We start from the raw sequence: 6,000 nt of genomic DNA on the forward strand, positions 1-6,000 counted from the left end.
TCCTTTCAGTCTCTTCTATCTTGTGTAAATGGGTTCAGAATACAACACCCTCTGGACAATGTGGCTTTTTTCCCCCTGACCACTGATGTTTTTTTTAAAAGGTCTTTCTGCTCCATATGAACAGTTGCATGGCCAAAATGCTTACTTTTATGTACCTCTAAACCCGTGCCTGGGTGGGATTTGTGTAACCCCTACCCCCTCTGCAGTCCGTTGTGTCCTAGCAGGAGTGAGACTGTTGGCCTGCATGCCTGTTCTCATACAGAGCTCCAATGGCCATAAAGGGGTTAATCCAGGAATTTGATTTTGATGACCCGTCCTAAGGCTAGGGTCTGGCTGCTGTGCTCACCAGAGCTAGAGTTCTGGGTCAGAAATATGTAGCGCTATAGAAAGCTGTTAAGTAAATCAGAATTGTGAATGTCCACAAACTAGCCGACAAGTTAAACCGAAACTCACAGTAAGTTACACTGAAATGCAGACTCCACTTACAGAACATTCCACAGCAAGGAGTTGGACAACAAGCAACATGTATCACCTTGCGACAGCTAATGGATAATACATTTATGATTGACGAGGGACTGAGCCCTACCACTGGTGCTCACGTTCTTGTCTTGGGCTTGACACAAAGAAATGGCTTGGAATGGGAGGGATTCACAGAGTGGGTGTTACTAGCCGTTTCTGAGATTTTTTTTAAAATTATTTATAACTGATGACCTATCCTCTGGATAAGTCATCAGTATCTGAAGGGCGGGTCCCCTGCTGATCGGCTGTTTGAGAAGCCACCGACGCTCACAGCAGCTTTCTGAGTGTGTATACCGCTAGCTGGATGATCACGTCTTTTATACAGCACTAAAAACATTGCCCGTGGTGCTTCGTGATATCACAAATTTTTTATTGAGGGCACATTCTAAGGCCCCCTTCACACGGGCGAGAATTCCATGTGGGTGCAATGCGTGAGTTGAACGCATTGCACCTGCACTGAAGCCGGACCCATTCACTTCCATGGGGCTGTGATTTTCACGCATCACTTTGATGATGTAATCGCGCGGTGATGTCAGCTCAGGTCCTGCTGAATGAAGATAGATTTCTATAACCCTGTTATAAGGGAAAATAATAAAATATACAGAACACCTAACCCAAACTTCAGTGAAGAAGTCCGGGTTTAGGTTTGGGTACCACAGTCAGTTTTTTTTTTATCACGTGGGTGCAAAACGCATTGCACCCGCACGATAAAAACTGAACATCGGAAACGCAATCGCAGTCAAAACTGACTGCAATTGCGTACCTACTCGCATGATTTTCAGTGATCGCAGACGCAACGCATCCAGACACGGTCTGCAAGGGGCCTAAGTGTTGTCCAATTTTCTTCCTGAACCCAGTCAGTCGATGACCAATTTCAGGATCGGTAATAAATATCAGCCTGGAAGGGATTTGACGACTCCGTGGCCTACAATGCCACATTCACCAGTCACATGGTCTTTCTGCAGTTCATTCAAGTTGCAAAAAAAGTTGGGGGTTAAAGTACTTTCACACTAGCGGCAGGACACCCTGTCGGATCTGTCCTGCCGCTATTTCGCCATTGACTATAATGGGGGCGGAGCTCCGGCGCAGCACAGCGAAAGGCCGCCGGACTAAAACTACGACATGTCTGACTTTTTAGTCCGACGGCCTCTCGCCGTGCTGCGCCAGAGCTCCGCCCCCGTCCCCATTATAGTCAATGCGGACGGAGTGGCGGCAGGGCGGATCCGTTACCACAGCTGTTAGCACAAAAGCAAAAAACAATGCAACAGCACTCCGCAAACACAAATAATAAAGTAAGTACAATCGTGCCATACTCACTATAGAAAATGTACTAATGCTATGTTATAAATGTGAGATTCTTGGCAAATACATTTTGTACAAAATGATTTGTGCCTGTCCGCCAACAAGGCGATCTCCTTAGGAGAGGAACCTACACTAAATACTACCTCCACTAGTGCCATAGTGGCACCCATTACATTTAGGGAATGCAGGTTACACATGCATGCTGAGCCCACTCTATTATACCTCTTACGGTGCCATGTGATTGAGCGCTGCAATACCGAGTACAACCACTATAAAAGATATGGCACTGTGTTTGGTTACAATAAGAAGGCTGCAGTTGCCGTCCGAGTGACACTGTCCCTTCAACTCGTTGTCAGGAGTCAGATCGTACTCATCTCATATCGACCTATCCTGAAGCTAGGTCATCAATATACAAGTCTAGGACCCCTTTAAGGCCTCATGCACACGACTGTAGTTTTGGTCCGCGTCTGATCTGTATTTTTTGCGGATTGCACGTGGACCCATTCATTTCAGTGGGTGCATAAAAAATGTAAACGGCACACAGAGGTCCATGGCCGTTCTGCAAATTATAGAACATGTCCTATTCTTGTCCATTTTGTGGACAAGAATAGGCATTTCTACTGATAAGAGTGGGAAAATTGCGGAATTTACACAGAAGGTATCTGTATTTGCTGGTTCCGTGGTTTGTGGACGGCAAAAATGGATATGGTTGTGTGCATGAAGCCTAATAAAGGAAATGGAGGGACATTTGAAAGATCCTTCTAGTGCCTCCTTTGGGCCCCTTTCAGACGAGCTAGTCCAACGCATCAGATTTGCAGCGTGAGTATGTGGCAGTGCCCGTCCTGACCTCCCAGCACTGACCAGGTCGCATAGCATTATACTGATTTATGATGGCTATGTAACCCTTACAGTTCTGGAATGTATTGGATAACACTGACAGCATTATGTCAGTGTTATCCAATACATTCCAGAACGGTAAGGGTTACATAGCATCATAAATCAATATAATGATATGCGACCTGGTCAGGGCTGGGAGGTCAGGGCGGGAGCTGCAGTATAATCATGCATGGGACTCGCTCATCTGAAAGGGGCCTTAGTCAAAAAAAAAATTGGTGAATGCAAGATATCAATCCCTTTCTTGAGACTGGATTAAATGTCCTTTATTTTTCACCACTGGGTTCATAGAGATATCGTATTCCGGTGTTACATAATACAACAAGGACAGGAAGAGAAAGCGTCAAACGCGAAGAAATAAGGTTTCGTACGAGAAGAGATTGCAGGATATGGTATGATCCCTTCTATATATAACACGGCCTCTTCCTGTGGGTTCAGATTTCAGGCTGGAAACCAGACTACAGGCACCTGGTTGGTAATGATATACGATGGATCCGCTTTGGGGTGGAAAATTGAAATCCGATAGTGGACCGGGACTTGTATTCGGGGAATATGCTGCTTACAGCTGATTGAGACATGCCGAGAATGAAGTATTTATGGCCTGCGTTCTTTAGTCGAATTTGCTTTCAGCAACCTTTATCTCAGGCGTCAAAATATGGCAAATTAAAGAAAATCTATCACAATGAGAGACCACCATGACGCAGCAGCCCCCAGTTATAGGGAAAGCTTTTAGACCCTCCTAGTGACTCGCTCACAGTGTAGAAGGCAGCAAGAAAATTGATGACACAACAGGGCTCATGCACACGAATGTCCACAATATATGGGCATCGGCCGCATGCGCTCCATATCACGGATGCGGACCCATAGACCATGTTCTTTTTGCAGTGCGGACTGAATCTTGTGGATTGTGGACCAATTCAAAGGAATGGATCCGCAAACAGCAGGCACAAGGCCGGTGCCCATGCATTGCAGACCGCTATTTGTGGTCCGTATCACGGGCCATACACGTTTGTGTGCATTAACCCTTAGTAAAAGACAGAACAATGTGCCTCCGTGATTTATAATGCCGAGCAGCTTAGTGTGGCTGGGGCTTCAACGTGACTGATAGTCCCGCAGTTACGTCACAGTCCTGGGATGTGAGATTTCCGCACAACTACCAGCCTAATAAAATCTTTTGCAATACCACCAACTAGCAATGATCTCTACTGGCAGCTTTGGGGCATATGAAGATGAATGGAACTCATTTTCATTTGAAAAAACTTTGGCCACAAATATGCAGTGTGTGAACATACCCTTAGAATAAACAATGCAGCAATATATATATATATATATATATATATATATATATATACACACACACATACATATACACAGTCAGGTCCATAAATATTGGGACATCGACACAATTCTAACATTTTTGGCTCTATACACCACCACAATGGATTTGAAATGAAACGTACAAGATGTGCTTTAACTGCAGACTGTCAGCTTTAATTTGAGGGTATTTACATCCAAATCAGGTGAACGGTGTAGGAATTACAACAGTTTGCATATGTGCCTCCGACTTGTTAAGGAACCAAAAGTAATGGAACAATTGGCTTCTCAGCTGTTCCATGGCCGGGTGTGTGTTATTCCCTCATTATCCCAATTAGGCCTCATGCACACGACCGTTGTTTTGGTCCTCATCCGAGCCGCAGTTTTTGCGGCTTGGATGCGGACCCATTCACTTCAATGGGGCCGCAAAAGATGCGGACAGCACTCCGTGTGCTGTCCACATCTATTGCTCCGTTCCGTGGTCCGCATATAAAATATAACCTGTCCTATTCTTGTCCGCAAAACGGACAAGAATAGGCAGTTATATCAATGGCTGTCCGTGCCGTTCCGACGGACGCCATCCGTGTTTTGCGGATCCGCAATTTGCGGACCGCAAAACACAACGGTCGTGTGCATGTAGCCTTACAATGAGCAGATAAAAGGTCCAGAGTTAATTTCCAGTCTGCTATTTGCATTTGGAATCTGTTGCTGTCAACTCTCAAGATGAGATCCAAAGAGCTGTCACTATCAGTGAAGCAAGCCATCATTAGGCTGAAAAAACAAAACAAACCCATCAGAGAGATAGCAAAAACATTTGGCGAGGCCAAAACAACTGTTTGGAACATTCTTAAAAAGAAGGAACGCATCGGTGAGCTCAGCAACACCAAAAGACCCGGAAGACCACAGAAAACAACTGTGGTGGATGACTGAAGAATTCTTTCCCTGGTGAAGAAAACACCCTTCACAACAGTTGGCCAGATCAAGAACACTCTCCAGGAGGTAGGTGTATGTGCGTCAAAGTCAACAATCAAGAGAAGACTTCACCAGAGTGAATACAGAGGGTTCACCACAAGATGTAAACCATTGGTGAGCCTCAAAAACAGGAAGGCCAGATTAGAGTTTGCCAAACGACATCTAAAAAAGCCTTCACAGTTCTGGAAGAACATCCTATGGACAGATGAGACCAAGATCAACTTGTACCAGAGTGATGGGAAGAGAAGAGTATGGAGAAGGAAAGGAACTGCTCATGATCCTAAGCATACCACCTCATCAGTGAAGCATGGTGGTGGTAGTGTCATGGCGTGGGCATGTATGGCTGCCAATGGAACTGCTTCTCTTGTATTTATTGATGATGTGACTGCTGACAAAAGCAGCAGGATGAATTCTGAAGTGTTTCGGGCAATATTATCTGCTCATATTCAGCCAAATGCTTCAGATCTCATTGGACGGCGCTTCACAGTGCAGATGGACAATGACCCAAAGAATACTGCAAAAGCAACCAAAGAGTTTTTTAAGGCAAGAAAGTGGAATGTTATTCAATGGCTAAGTCAATCACCGGACCTGAATCCGATTGAGCATGCATTTCACTTGCTGAAGACAAAACTGAAGGGAAAATGCCCCAAGAACAAGCAGGAACTGAAGACAGTTGCAGTAGAGGCCTGGCAGAGCATCACCAGGGATGAAACCCAGCGTCTGGTGATGTCTATGCGTTCCAGACTTCAGGCTGTAATTGACTGCAAAGGATTTGCAACCAAGTATTAAAAAGTGAAAGTTTGATTTATGATTATTATTCTGTCCCATTACTTTTGGCCCCTTAACAAGTGGGAGGCACATATGCAAACTGTTGTAATTGCACCGTTCACCTGATTTGGATGTAAATACCCTCAAATTAAAGCTGACAGTCTGCAGTTAAAGCACATCTTGTTTGTTTCATTTCACATCCATTGTGGTGGTGTATAGAGCCAAAAATGT

This window comes from Bufo bufo, chromosome 7 (assembly GCF_905171765.1).
Source record: "Bufo bufo chromosome 7, aBufBuf1.1, whole genome shotgun sequence".
NCBI classification, from domain to species: Eukaryota; Metazoa; Chordata; class Amphibia; order Anura; family Bufonidae; genus Bufo; species Bufo bufo.